This window comes from Gracilinanus agilis, chromosome 4, assembly GCF_016433145.1.
Source record: "Gracilinanus agilis isolate LMUSP501 chromosome 4, AgileGrace, whole genome shotgun sequence".
Lineage (NCBI taxonomy): Eukaryota > Metazoa > Chordata > Mammalia > Didelphimorphia > Didelphidae > Gracilinanus > Gracilinanus agilis.
This window is the reverse complement of record NC_058133.1, coordinates 321,660,215-321,676,341: the sequence shown is the minus strand read 5'-3', so window position 1 is coordinate 321,676,341 and position 16,127 is coordinate 321,660,215. Positions and strand designations below refer to the sequence as shown.

General features: G+C 35.5%; 1 pseudogene; it reads left to right on the top strand.

Moving 5' to 3' along the window:
* The window catches only part of LOC123246502, a 138,600-nt pseudogene extending 122,685 nt beyond the window's left edge, over positions 1-15,915 (top strand).
* Positions 15,916-16,127: the final 212 nt, after the last annotated feature.

Sequence of the window (16,127 nt, the reverse complement as noted above, 5' to 3'; positions counted from 1 at the left end):
CTTCCTTCCTTCCTTCCTTTCTTTCTTTCTTTCTTTCTTTCTTTCTTTCTTTCTTTCTTTCTTTCTTTCTTTCTGTCTGTTTCTTTTTTGTTTGTTTTCCTTTCTTATTTGTTTCTCATTTTTTTTAAAATAACCCTTACCTTCCACCTTAGAATCAATACTATGTATTGGTTCCAAGGCAGAAGAATGGTAAGGGCTAGGCAAGGGAGATTGAGTGACTTGCCCAGAGTCACATAGCTAGGATATATCTGAGGTCATATTTGAACCTAGGACCTCCCATCTCTAGGCCCAGCTCTCAATCTTGTAAAAATAAAATTGGGACGAACCCAAAATAAAGGACAAAGACCAAGGAAATAAAGGTTTAAAATTGATTCCCAGATACTTTTGATAGATATTATCAAAAGTATCTTCAGTGGTAAAGTGAAATGAAGCTCAAAAATGAACTTCCCTTCAGGGTTAGGCGCAAGGAACACTAAAGAGACTCTTATTATAGAAAATAAACTTTTTATTTAAAATATATGAGGGTAAAAGGATTTCTAATTCTAAGGGATTCTAACTCCACCCAAATAAACTCCCAGGTTCCACAGGGAAACACTTCTCCTGTTCACAGGCTACACTAATCCTCCCTGATCTAACAAAATTTTATACTATTTTAACTAAAACTACCACTAATATTCTTAACTTTGCCTTTAAGTTATAAAGATAACCAAGACTAGCTGGTTGAGTCTCAACAAGAATCAGGTTAGGACTCTGAGCCTTAACATACTCAGAGTCCAAACCAAAGACCAGGTTTTCTTTGGTCTTTTCAAAGTTTAGCCAATCTATACACAGTAACAGATAAATTAATAGTGTTTCCCAAGTTGGAAAAGAAAACACTGCACTCCTTCAAGTCTTTCACTCAGACAAAGATAGAACGAGGCAAAGATGTTGCCTTCTCTAGCTCTGAGAGAGAAAGAAGCTGCCTGTGGCTCTGTCAAATGCCAAAGCCAACTACCAGAATGCCACACCCAGAGCATGTAATTGTTATAGAATAATGGTTACAACTGCCAACAGTTGAAATTAACACTTTCTCTCAGCTCTATTTGAAACTCCAAATATTTCCTCAAGCCAGATTCTCTACTTCTTATCTCTAAACTAATAAAATAATACTTATTTTCTAACATCATCCTTATAATCTACTGAGCTACTTAGCTGCCCCCAAGAATATATTTTTCTTGAGAGAGTTACTCCCTCAAAGAGAAATTACCCTAGAAAAGCAGATGCTTTTCAGAGTTGACCACAGCATGAACACCAGGTTCTTTTGGGAAAATATTTTCCCCAAAAGACCTTCATATCACAAGTATACTATTATTTTCTCTCTCTGTCTCTGTCTCTCTGTCTCTCTCTGCCATCCCAGGGTTATCTATCTTAACTCACATGAAAAAAAGACACACAAAATGATATAGTTAACATGACCCAACAAGGATACACACAGAGGACATATAATCCGTATACATAGAAGATTGGATCATCAGAAACAGGAAGGGACTTCCACCACCCCTCCATTTTATCTATTAGAAAAGGAATCATTCCTTGTGGAAGATAAGTTTCCACATGGGTCCAGTGTTGAAGTGAAATTTTTCTGGTAAGCAAAAGAAGGATTTATGGTTCCTTTGTGGTCACCATAACTGTTGTGATTAAAATTATTTCCAGAGATTGCGTTTTGGGTAAAAATATAAATTTTTTGATTAGAATAGAATTATAACCAATAAAGTGTCAGTCAGTGACCCCCTTGAAAGATTCTGAATGTCCCTTAGGCAGAAGAACTATAAATAGCATCCAAGACATCTCTAATTGATAAATAGCTAATTAGGAGGTGGCCCATCAACCTCTCAGCCCCCTCTGACAGGTGATAGTTGTCACATAGGCAGGAAAAAATTCATTGTATAACATTCCCACTAACCCAAGACTCTGACATATGAATTCTCTCTAATCCAGGATCTTGGTATAAAAATAACAGTATATGAAAATAAATTCTTAGATCTCCTAGTATTATTGCCATGGCAATGGCTGACAAACCTATCATGTACAATCCCAAAATATTTTTGACTTTCTGTCAAATACTGTGGGAGAATGTATTCATAATTTTCATAACAGATTCTAGCTTTTTTTTTTTTTACTTACTCTTTTTGATAAAATTTATCTTCTAGTTGGATTCATGACATCAAACTCAAAAAGGCCTTTTTGGAATTCCAGTCTAAGTTTGCCCATTTCCTTATCAAAATCATTGGACAAGTTGCCACTTTTTTTTTTATCATCTCCTTCATTGTTAGATCTCCTTTCTGAAGTTTAATTAAATAAAGATTTTCAATGATGTCAAGGTCTTCAACATTTTCCTCTTCCAATTTTAGTAGCTTCTTCATTTCATCTCTTATTTTTTCTAATCTAGGCTTAGAAATGAAGGGTTTTGTTTATTGAGGGGAGGGGGAGTTTTTTGTTTTTTGGTTTTTTTTTTACTAGTCCTACACCAGTTAGCCATACACAACAAGGAACATAACAACTGACAAAAAAGCAGTGTGAAACTCTTAACTGTAATTGGTGAGATCTGGCTCCAGTTTTGCTAATGATATAGTACCTGCATAAGATGCCATTATTTATATATTCTGCCTACTACATGACCATTCTTGGATTGTCCTCTTTAGAGGTCAGTACCTTTTTTATTCAAGCATTTCTTGCAGGCAGGTATTGGTATTTCTGATTTGTCCTGAATATGCAGGAACATCACATTTCTTCACAGTGATGTTATTTCAAGCAGGACCAATACACAACCCTATGCCACTCCATCTATTCAAACTGGCCTATAGGCTGATGTGAATAATACTAGAAAAATAAAACTATTTTGTGATTGCAAATAGCAACAGGTTTGTCATTTGTTGCAATGACAATAATAATAGGAGTAAAATTGGAACTATCAAGGAATACCACCAAGACCACACCAAATAGGAATACTATCAAGACCCCACTAACCAGCATTTCAGGGTTCATTTAGACCACCATAAGCTACTATGATCTCACAACACACTTTACTGTATAACACAGTGCTTAGCATTTTCATGCTTTGCCATTGTCCTCCCCTCAATATGGACAGTGGGTTAGGTTTTGAGGGAGTTATTATTTTTATTGTTATTAATAGTAGCAGTTGAGTAGAGAAAAAGATGGTTGGCATATCAAATTCATTTTATTTTGATTGTATCCTCAATAAGCACCTTTCTAACATTAATTTTGTTTACCAATGAAAATTTTGACAAGGTAGAATAACACATTCTGACCTGTCTGCCAGTTATATTTTTTATTTTAAATTGACATTCTAGTCTACAATATCTTGTGATATGGATCAATATGGATCTGTACACCAGTGTCCTATTACTTGAAGAATAGTAATAAAGTTGAATTTCTCGACATGCAAAACCAAGTAGCAAACCATAGACCTATGTGACTCCACAAAAATGCAGATATCTTATAAAGCTTGGTCATCCAGTTGACCTCTCTCTCTTCCATTCCTATCTTACTTGCAATAGATGAAAAATGATAAATCACTGTATTTACCTTGATAAATTAATAGGTTAAATTCAAAATAAGTTTGGAAGCCCAAGGTGATCATATTTTGCTGAAATATACAATATTTATAATAAACTATCTTAGAGTTCCTCATAAAAGAAATTTTAGAGGTCATCTAATACAATCATCCATTCCATTCAGAAAGCTCCCTTTGACACTCCTGACTTTAAATCTCTATAGTTAAAATGTTTTAATCAAAAGAAATGTTATTTTTGCACTTTCCTTTGGCAAATGGAATTAACGTTTCCAGTCTGAAATGTATAAATAATGAATAGCTTCCCTGGTGTTTGGCACTTATTTGATACTCTAAAATTCTCAAAGAGTTAATGAAAATGCCATTCAACTCTTATTTTTCAGAATGGCTTGTCAAAAAATGATCACATGGTAGTCATAAAGAACTCATAAATAAATGCAGAAGGAAGAAATATTAAACATTCTCTATAGATCACAGTGTAATAAAATTATAATCAATAAGAGAAATATAAACAAAGGATACAGTTTTAAATGGAATTTAAGTAATGTTATCCTGAAGAAGTAAGTCAAAGAACAAATCATAGACATAATAGTTTTATGAAAGAAAATGAGACAACCTTTGTTAGGATGTCTCATTGTTATCATTTTGTGAGATTAATCTAAAGTAATCATAGGGTAAAATTGATATACCTGAATATTTATCTTTTTTAAAAATAATTTATTTAATTAATTTAGACTATTTTTCCATGGTTACATGATTCATGTTCTTTTCTTCACCTCCTTCCTCCCCCCTCACTTAGCCAATGAGCAATTCCACTGGGTTTTACATGTATCATTGATCAAGACCTATTTTCATATTATTAATATTTGCAACAGAGTGATCATTTAGAGTCTACATCCCCAGTCATGTTCTCATCGAACCATGTGATCAAGCAAATGTTTTTCTTCTGTGTTTCTACTCCCACAGTTCTTTCTCTGGATGTGGATAGCATTCTTTCTCATAAGTCCTTCAGAATTGTCCTGGGTTTGAATATTTTATCTTAATAGAAGGGAGGAAAAAATGCTGAAAAATTAACAAATTGATAATATTAAAATAGCACAAAAGTAGACATTTTAAAAATCAGAGAGACTGATAAAATTAAAAACAAAATTTTTGAGATGATTAACACAACTAAGAAATATTTTTCTGAAAAGATCAATAAAATATATAAACTTGTTCAAACCACAACAAACTGGTAAAAATAAGTCCAGAGTAATTCTGGTTTATTGCAACCCATATAAACTTGTCCATTTTGTAGGAGTCTTGCCTATATCTTCCCATAAGTTTGCTGCAGTTGATCCATTCAGTATAGTAAGGGCCTTTCTCATTTTTTCATTATAACAATACTTGTAATGTGCATGGGCCTTCAATCTTGTGATGTGACCAACTCATTTCTCTTTAGGTCATATAATTCTTTGATTGCATATTTTATTCCAATTCTTTGTAGTTCCTCACTTATGTTTTATAGCTTGTTCATACCTACCATGCACCTCCCCATTGACTTCTAAGTGATGCTTATTTTTAAATCTTTGAAGAGTGCATCATTTTATGACTTACAATAACACTCCAACATATTGATTTTTAAAAGATGGATCTTTGTTTCAGGAAAAATTTGGGGTCAATAATAGAGCTTTGTAATTTCCCAAGCAAGTCAGTCTATTCTCTTCCTGATTAATTTTTGTTATAAATCAAAAGGAAGTCAGTGCAATAAGAAAGGATAATTCACCAGTTCTATTTCGAGATACAAATTAAGGAACTGATATAATTGGTTTTGTCATGTGTTTAAAAGTAACAAGAAACATAATTTCATGAGACACTTGGTCATCTCCTATTGCAGTACTCATTACTATGTACATTTGCAAAAATATCACTATAAAAATAAATGCAATTGCAGAAAATAAGAATTAATATGCTTAATCTGACTAGGCTGAAAGTAATAAATTAGAAATTTTCCTATTAGTACACATGCTTTTGAGTTTTCATTAGACTCCTCTCAAAGTAAAATAATCTCTGTTTATTTGGGGTTAGTAATTACTCTCTGTTGAGGTACAGTAGCTTACATGTTTGAGACATTCAATAGCACTGATATATGTTAGTGCTGGTAAATGTTTAACAACATGCATGCATATATTTGAGTGTGTATGATATATGTGTATATACATATATGTGCAGTTTAGATGGTGCGTTGGAGCATTGGTATCAGAAAGATCAGAATTCAAATTTTATCTCATACACTTACTAGCCCTATGACCTTGGAAAAGTCACTTAACTCCTGCCTGCATAGGAAGGAAACGGCAAACCACAACAATGACCCACTGGACCTTTACATCAGGGATGTGAAATGGTTGCACGATATTTTAGAAAAATCAAAATGGCAGCTAAAAGGAGGATAAATTGGAGTGAGAAGAGATAAGTTAGGGAGACCAGTCAGAAGGCTATTGTCCAGGTGAGAAGTGATGAGGGAATGAATTCAAAGTGGAAGAATCCCATTGGGCAAATAGGGTCTTCTTATCCTACTCTATTGTGTGGATCTGAAAATATTCTCTGAGAATATCTAATCTTGAAAACATCCACTGACTCCAAAGCCATCGATCAAAGGAGTCCTTGCCTGCAATATGGTCTGCAGTTTGGTTATCCAAGGTACAGTTGTCCATGCATCTTCAATACTAAAGGTGGTCGTTAATCTCCTCAATGTGGGTATTTCCTCTACTGATGCAAATCATAAATCACTCACCCTTTTTATCCCAGAGTTCTTGTTTGCATTCTCCCACAAATCTCCTCTAAGAAAATCTATCTGATTCACTGAGGGCTTCCTCTACATCTGACATTAACACGGGTACCAATGGAGTACACAGTTATACATGTATACATATAGGATCACCTCTTTTTTTTTTTATCCATCTTTGACAATATCCTGATTAAAATTCTTGGTTGATAATACACTGTAGCCAAATTTTGCCCACCATTACATGTCTCCATTGCCCTTTGGGCAACCAATAACTCTAGACATGGCATGGAATGGTAGAAAGGGTGATGGACTTGGCAATTGGAAGACCTGGATTCTAATCCTACTTCTAACATTTATTAGCTATATGACCATGGTCAAGTCATCTAAGTTCTCTGAACCTTAGTTTTCTGTTGTGGTTGTTGTTCAGTCATTCAGTCATGTCCAAATCTTCATGACCCAGTGGATCAACTTTTCAAGGGGTTTTCTTGGCAAGGATACTAAAGGGGTTTGCCATTTCCTTCTCCAGTTTTATGCATGTACGGGTTAAGTGACTTTCCCAAGGTCATACAGCTAATAAGTATATGAGGTCAAATTTGAACTCTAGTCTTTCAGGCACCAGGTTGTGTCATTGGAAATCTTGTACCTTTGAACTACATTACCCAGGAGTCCACTGACTTTCTGTCATTATGTGCTGACATAGATAGAAGATAAATTTGGTTGATTTCCATGTCTAGTGTTCTTTTCTTCCTATGAGGGAAGCTGTCAATGCAGGACTTTTGAGCAAGTAAATTAGCCATGGGCACATGCTTTTATTTTGTTAAATAATTGCCTTATTACTTTACTAATAGTGATTATTAATAAATCTTATAAAATAAAATATTTTAATTTATTATTGATTAATTTTAATTTTTACAAGGCCTAGTGCTCTTATCTACTGCACACCTAATTGCCCCAAGTCTTAGTTTACTCATAATGCAGGTAAAATAATATTATTCATAGAGTTTTCATGAGGCTTGAATGCAATAGTGTATGTAATATAGTTTGTAAAATTTAAAGTATTACTTAATTATATTCACTTGGAGCTGCAAGCAGAAATTGTCCTCCAAACCCTCAGGGACCTTCCTGGATTGTAGTTAGTGTGTTGGTAAGAGAAAAAGTCTAAGAGAATAATGGAAGAGGATTTTAGACCTATAAACACATCTGGAATTCTCTTCATGTGGGCCAGCTGTTAGAGAACTGATCCCTTGAGAAAACAAAACTGCAGTTTGCTAGAAAGTGAGAGTCATACTCAAATAGAAACCCTTCAGATACCTAGTCACTTAGAAAACCTCATTATAGCATTATCTATGCTTTATTGTATATTTATTTATTTTGTGAAATATTTCCCATTTACATTTTAACCTTGTTAGGAACAAATGTGGTCCATTCTACCTCTGCTACAGAACAACCACTTCTACTCTAGGAGCAGAGGGGATCTCCAAGAAATGCATAGAGGTGGTGGAGGAGAGGGCCCAAAATCAGCATTGAGAAATAATGACTCATGGAGAAATGACTCATGACAGCTAAAGGAAACAAGTAATGGGGTACATGCAGAAGGGTTACAGGAGAGAGAACCTGGGTGGATAAGTCAACCATAGCTTCTCCCTATTGGAGTCCTACAGAGGGCAAAATTGCAAATCACTGACACTGAACAGATCTCTGGGGGTAAAAAATATTCTATTGTGGGTCTCATTCATTGATGGGTTCAGTTGGGAGTCTTCACTTTGACCATAAACTTGTAAAAAACATTGTTCTTGTTTCAAGCGCCATCTGCCTATGAATATCTTTGGAGAGGAAAGAGTTTCGGATAACTGAATTTTCCAGGAATTAAATGTGATTTCTACACATACAAATAAGAGGAATTGAAGTGGTTTAGTGACTTATCCAAGTCACGCAGTTATTAAAGATCCCAAAATCTGTCCCTTAATAACTGGGTGACTTTGGACAAGTCATTAAACCACTTCAATTCCCCTTATTTGCAAAATAGGGTTAGGAATACCTATCCTGCCAAGCTCACATGGTTCTTCTTTTTTTTTTTTATTGATTAATTAAGAAAATTTTTCCATGGTTACATGATTCATGTTCTTTCCCTCCCTTCCTCCCACCCCCTCCCAAAGCCAAGCGCAATTCTACTCGCTTTTACATGTGTCATTGATCAAGACCTATTTCCATATTATTGATATTTGCACTGGGGTGATCATTTAGAGTCTACATCCCCAATCATATCCCCATCGACCCATCACATGGTTATTCTGAGGACCAGTTAAGCAGTATAGTAGAAAGCACTCTAGACAGGGTCTTTGAGGACCCGGGTTCTAGTCCCAATCTCCACCACTGTAAAATTAGGGAGCAGCTTACATGCTCTTTAATGTCTCTTTAGCTCTAAAGAAGTTTCTTATTCTATGAACTGTGTGGATTTTAAAATTAATATCCAATAACTATTATATTTTATAAATTTTTATTAATAATAAACTAACATAAAAAGCTAACTAAAAGGGTACTAACCAACCCGCTCACCAGAGCAAAAGAGGAAGAGGGAAGAGTTACAGCCAACTATAAAACAATAAAGTGACCACGCACACATGGAGGTGTAGGAGAGATTAAAGGAAATTTGGGGAAATATTAAGGGACTTATGGGGGATGCAGTCCAAGGTTCAAAATCTCCATTTAAACAACTGTATAACATAGGTTTTCCTTAGGTAGCACTAGAGGAGCAAATGGGTGAAATTTGGGGAAGACAAAAGCAGAAACTACTTAGGTTTTTATAAGAACCACTATAATAATTATAAAGCACTAAGAAGGTAGAATCTATGACACATTCTCATTGTAAAAGCAACTAATCCCCTGTCAGTAACATTTTATTCACTGCCATTAAACTGGGGCTGCAAACAACCCAGATGGACTGAAAGAGTTAACACAGATGCCTAAAGTCAAAAACATTCTACGTACTGTGTTTAAAAAAGCCATCTGATGAGCATCCTCTGGGATAATGTGACTCAGAAGTCACTGCAGAAATCTCAGCATTCAAAAAAATGTCACACTGTGCATGCACAAAAGTAATTTTTCAGTCACATAATTATTTTTTAATGTCAGGTTTTCAAAATACTTTTAGAGGAGAAGAGACATAGAAAATTCCAGGTTTAAAATGTTTTAGAAAGATCTGGGGCAGCAGGAGGAGGCAGAACATGAAAAGAGACATATTAAATTGTTTTTAAGGACTTCAAGCGGTGACTCTCCCTCATTTTTGCATAACTCAAGACTGAAAGGTAATATTAAAATGACTTACTATGATAATACTTACAGTTTATGTAAGAAAAATTTAGGGGCATACTTTACATCTACTAACTAAATGTTTCTTGTTGCATTCCAGTAAGAAAGGTATATATTAAATTTCTTTGTGTGTATGTGTGTACTGATGGGAAAACTCCAACAGGGCTTGTTAAGTATCAGAAGAAACAATTCTAATTTCTTTGTAAAAGAATTTGTAGGTTTGTAAAAGAATTCCGAGTTGGTCCACATGCTTTCTATTCCCTGGAGATCTTCATTCTCTGGGTAGTCATACCTCATATTTAATTACCCCCATCAAAGTCACTTAGCAGTGTTATTAATGCAGAGTGATAATATTTAGAAATGGATAAATCCTCTAGTTTTAAAGTCTTCTAGTTTGACTAGAACTCAAGCCTTTACCTAGGATGCTTTCTCCTATACCAAACTTCACAGGAAGCAAGGAAGGAAATAAGACAAACACCTGCTATGGGCTAGGCATTATATTAAGCTCTTGGCCAATATTTCTGTTAATTCTCATAACAATCCTGGGTGGTAAGTACTATTATTACTTCATTTTAGAGTTGACAAAAAAAGGAGGCTAACTGACTTGCCTATGGTAAATGGCCAAGGTCTCCCTGACTTTAGGTCCAGTGCTATAACCACTGAGCCACAATAATATTTAATAGCTAAATTGAACAGCTGTTAATATTCCCATTTTATGATAGAGAGCTCACATTATCCAGTGACTTGCCCCAAACCATTCAGATCGGTGGTTCAGAGGTAGAATTCTCATTTGCCCTGCAGAAATCCTGGATTTTATTCCTGGTCCATGAGCTGGATTACTTTGTCAAGGTGGTGTGGCACAAGAGAAAGATCACCAACTTTTGGAATCAAATCTTACCTCTGACGGTTTTTACTTGGGTGAGTTTGGGCAAATCTCTTTATTCTCCCAGATTAACTTTCTCCATTTGTAAAATTAAGGTGTTGGCATGCAGACAGGTTGCTCCTGAGGTCTCTTCCAGCTCTAGATTTTTGATCCTAAACAGAGACCCAGAGACATTAAGTCATTTTTCCAAGGTGACCTAGCTGGCAGAACTAAAGTTTGACACCAGATCTTCTGCTTAAGGCTGTTTTAGCTGCTTTTCCCAGGTCCCTCTCTGCATCCACTAGATCTTTCAACATCCCCACAGCACCCCTGCCCTGGATTACCTTTGCTCAGCTCCTCGCCACACCCTTTCCAAAGCTCAATGGAGCAGATCATAGAAACGCCAGATTTGAGAAGTGAAAGTGACCTCAGGGTCCATCTAAGTGTGACCCAGACACGATACATGAAAAGAATTCCAGTTAAACTATGTTGATCAAGTAAGAGCTCAACCTCTACTGGAATAGTATCTAGAACCATTCTGGTCCTATGTTCAACTCAGGCCAAAGCCTCTCGATCCATGTGTGACATGGACCTCTTTGATAGTTTGGTGAAAACTGTGGGACCCTTAGAATAATAATGTAAAGCCATAAAATAAAATATATTAAATTAGGAAGGCAATTAAATTAATTGAAACACACTTATAAAATTCTTTGAAGAAAATTTTAATACCTCAGGTTAAAAACCTCATGTAGAGCTTCCAGTTTCAATTATCCTTGAATTATGCTTTCCATCCCTACTTCCTAACTATGCCAGGCGTTAGAGGAAGGATTCTTTCATTCTCTGTACTTGTATCACCATGAAAATGGATCTTCCATCTATAACCCTGTTCCTAAGGCATTAATCGCCTTCTTTTGTTTCATCTAAAGTTGTGTCAAACCATCTTGAGAGTATCGTGTTGAATTATAATTTAAGAAAGATGCTGTCAGTCTGGAAAGTGTCCAGAGGTAGATGATCAGGATGGTAAAGGGTCTCCAGTTAATACAAACTGAAAGAAATGAGGATATTTAGCTTATTAAAGAGAAGATTTTTGTCAGGGAGAAATGGAGAGGGAAGGGGAAGGGGAAGAAAAAGAAATACTTTTTCTCAAACATTTGAAATATTGTCACATGAAAGAAGGATTAGACTTGATCTACTTTGTTCCAGAAGGTAGAACTCGGAGGAGTGGATAGAAGTTTTAGAAGCAGATCTGAGCTCCAGATAGAGAAAAAATTTCCAAATAATTAGAGCTCTTTCTAAATAGAAGGTAGTACAGTGGAAAGAGTGCTAGGCCTGGAGTCAGGGAAAATGACTCATCTTCCTGAGTTCAAATCTGACTTCAGACATTTGCCAGCTGTATAACCCTGGGCAGGTCACTTAACCCTGATTGTTTCACTTTCCTCATCTGAAATATAATCTGGAAAAGGAAATGGCAAACAACTCCAGTAATCTTTGACAAGAAAACCCCAAAATGGGGTCACAAAGAGTGACTACTTCCACCATGGAAATTTTCAAACAAAGGCTTGACTACCACTTATCAACACATCAACAAGCATTTATTAAGAGTTTCCTATGTGCTAGGCACTATACTATGTATTGTTTATATAAATACAAGCAGAAAGGAAGATGGTGCCTGCCCTCAAGAAGCTTACATTCTAATGGGGAGAGACATAAAAGCAAGCTTAAAAAAGAGGAAAGAGGGGTATCCAAGGTAAGGAAGCAGGATAGAGAAAGTCCAAAGAGTCACAATAGCCTGGAGAGCAATGATGACATGGCTAACCTGGGTACTTTATAATGAAGATTCTAAGAGAAACCAGTCAATCAGAGGAAGAAGAGTACTTCCAGTATGAGAAGTTTAGGGGTGAAGTGAATTTCCATTGTGAAGAGATTTTTGTAGTATGGCAGAGGAAGTACAGGGAATCTGAAGTGTATCCTAGAGAAGATTGAAAATTAAGAGAATAATTCATTTTCATTGGCCTCTTTTTCAGTCTAATAAAACCTATGGACTCCTCAGAATAACTTTTTTAACACATAAAATTCTATCATATATAATATATTGTATATAACATAACACTCAGAATAATATATACAATTAAATGAAAACCTTTAAATGTATGTATTACTTTGAGATTACAAAGGGAACCAACTATATTGAAATATAGTTATCAAATTTTTGTTTTTTATAAAACAAATTCACATACTGACTTCAGGTTAAGAACCCCTGAACCAGATAAATTATTTTATTGTTGTTGTTCAGTCATTTCAGCCATGTCTCATTCTTTGTGACCCCATTTGGAGTTTTCATGACAAAAATACTGGAGTGGTTTGCCATTTCTTTCTCTGGCTCATTTGACAGATGCAGAAACTGAAGCAAACATTAAGTGACTTGCCTAGGTTCACACAGCTAATAAGTGACTGAGGCCACATTCGAACTCAGATCTTTCTTAACTCCAGCTCTGGCACCCTAACCATTGTACCACATAGATATACAGATGAATAATAGGATTATTGATTTAAAGTTGGAAAAGACATTTTTGAAAAGTCTTTTGGTGACATCCTCTGAAACTCTCTGTGCCCTGGTCTTAAATGAATTTTGAAAAACTCACATTAAAAATATTATATGAAATCTGGGAAGATTTGTATGAACTGATGCAAAGTGAATAGAACCAGGAAAATAATTTATACGGTTAGCAATATTGTTATGATAATCAAACTCAAAAAACATAGTAACTCTAATCAATGCAATGACCAACCACAGTTCAAAGGGTTTATGATGAAACACTCTACTTCCAGAGAGAAAGCTGATGGACTCAGTGCAGAATAAAGCATATTTTCTTCTATTTCTTTCTTTTTTTTTTCTTCACAGGCGGGGGGAAGGAACATAACTAATACAGGAATTTGTTTTGCATGTCTATGAACATTTATTATAAATTTTATTTTTCTTGCCTTCTCAATGAGTGAGACATAAGGAGAAAAAAAATTTGTAAATGAAAATAGAATAAAATTGAATTTTCAAAAATTATATGACTGAAAAAACCTTTTTTTTTTTTTTTTGGCATGTCCATTATGATCTTTTATTAAATGTTGAGATTTCTGCAGTGGCCCAGAATTTTATAGGCAGCTGGGTGGTACTACAGGAGAATAAATTATTAGGTTTAAGCCTGGAGTTGGGGAGATCTGACTTCAAATCTGGCCTCTGACTTTTTCTAGCTATGTGACCCTGGGCAAATCACTGAACTGCTGGTTGCTTCAGTATCCTCGGTGATAATGTGGAGATAATAATAGCACCTTCTTCCGAGGGTTGTTGTGAGGATTAAAACAAATTTTGTAAATGATTTAGCCTGGTTTCTGGCACATAGCAGGCATTTACTATCCCTTTTATCTTCATTGCTCACAGGATTAGGTGAGCATTTGCAGTAAGGTCTAGTGAAAAGCCTCCTAGATAGAGATTCCAAAAGGCTAATTTCTTTACATTTACTTTACTTTATTTTTACATTTACTTTACATTTACTTTTATATTTACATTTACATTTACATTTACATTTACTTTTTACTTTACTTTACTTTACTTTACTTTACATTAAAGTAACCTACTCTGGGTGGCCAGACACCTTGCTGAAGGCTTTACAAATATTATCTTATTTGATCTTCATAACAAGCCTGCAAATTAGACACTATTATTCCCATTTTATAGTTGAGGAAACAGCTGCAAACAGAGCTTAAGTAACTTGCCCATGGTCACAAAGTAGTAAGTATCTGAGCCCAAATTTGAACTCAGATCTTCCTGACATGAGGCCCAGGGCTCTACGGAGGGATAATCTGAGATGGCTGCTGTTTCTGAGATATATATCTCTTGCTTATAATTTATTCATTACTGTTTACTTACTCTAATTAAATTGCTTACTAAAACAATAATGTTCATTGATATGGAGCTACAAGTGACTTTAGAGATCACGGGAACATAGATATAGAACTTGAAGGGAATTTAGAGAATGAACTGGAAAATGGGAAAATGAATGACACAATCTACGTATGCCTATCTTTTTTGTTGGTGATACTTTCTATAGTTCAAGGAGGGTAGGGAGGAGCTGAGATATATGGGAACAAATTATTTAAAATAAAGGTAAAAAAAGAATATAAATTTCCAGAGGGACATTTTTGTATCTGTATTCCCAGTGCTTAAAACAGTGTGTGGCCCATATTAAGGGCTTAACAAATACTTTTTCATTTGTTTATTCATTTCATAACTGAAAGAAGAGTGGTTGGATGTGGGAGGCTATGGTGGAAGATTTGAAGAGCAACACACACATACCTCCATATCAACATAACTTACAACATTATAGCCAATGGGTGAAAGATAATAATCAATTGCCCTGAGTATCCTGACTGAAAAGAAGTTTAGCTAAATGCTCACAGTGCCCCCTGATGGCAGTATGTATAGCATTATTTCTTTATGAAAATTAATTGATTCAGCCTCTTTTCAAACTGTCATGTTGGGGCTCTTGGGGTTCCATCAGGGCCTTGGGGGTTTGACCACTGCCCCAGGCCCAGACATTGTTAAAGGTGGCATTGATGTCCCTAAAGGAGAGTAGCCACCAAAGATGCATTGTGGTTATCATTGGGGCTGTGGCGGATGGATGTGCAGTTCAACAAGGGGCTCCCTCTCATGTTCAATGCCTTAGAAATGCAAGATAGGGAAACCAGACTGGTTTTGGAGATCACCCAATGTCTGGGTGAAAGCAAAGACCAGACTATTGCTAAGAATGATAATGAAAGATTAGTGAGAGGTCAGAAAGTCCTGAATTCTGGCTCCCGAATCAAAATTCTTTTGGACCCCGAGACACTGGAAAGAATTATGAACGTGATTGGAGAGCCTATCCGTGAAAGAGGCCCAGTCAAAAGCAAACAGTTCACTGCTACTCATGCTGATTCCTAAGTTCATAGAGATGAATTAGGACCAAGAATTTCTGGTCACTGGAATCAGAATTATTGCCCTTTTAGTCAACTATGCCAAAGGTGTCAAAAATTGGACTATTTAGCGGTACTGGTGTGAGTAAGATTGTATTGATTTCACAGCTAATCAACAATGTTGCCAAGGCCCATGATAGTTATTCTGTGTTTGCCAGAGTTGGTAAATGGACTCAAGAAGGTAATGACTTGTACCATGAGAAGACTGAGTTTGGTGTCATCAATATGAAGGACGCCACTTCCAAGGTAGCACTGGAATATGGTATATTGATATAAGGTCCTATGAATGAACCACCTGCTGTTTAGGCCTGGGTAACCTTGACAGATCTCACTATGGCTAAATACTTCAAAGACCAAAAGGATCAAGATGTACTGCTTTTCATTGGTTTTATTTTATTTTAACTTTCTAAATATAAATTAATTAGTTTCTTACATTAAAATACTCAGTTAACTCCCTCCCTCTCTCCCCTTCCCACCATTAGAGAAGGCATCATTTGACAAAAAGTCACATGATTATATAAAATAATATCTTACTTATTTCTATTTCTCAGTTCAATTTTTAATTTTTGAGAAACTTATATTCTAATTTATTCCGAATTCTAATCAATCAGCTT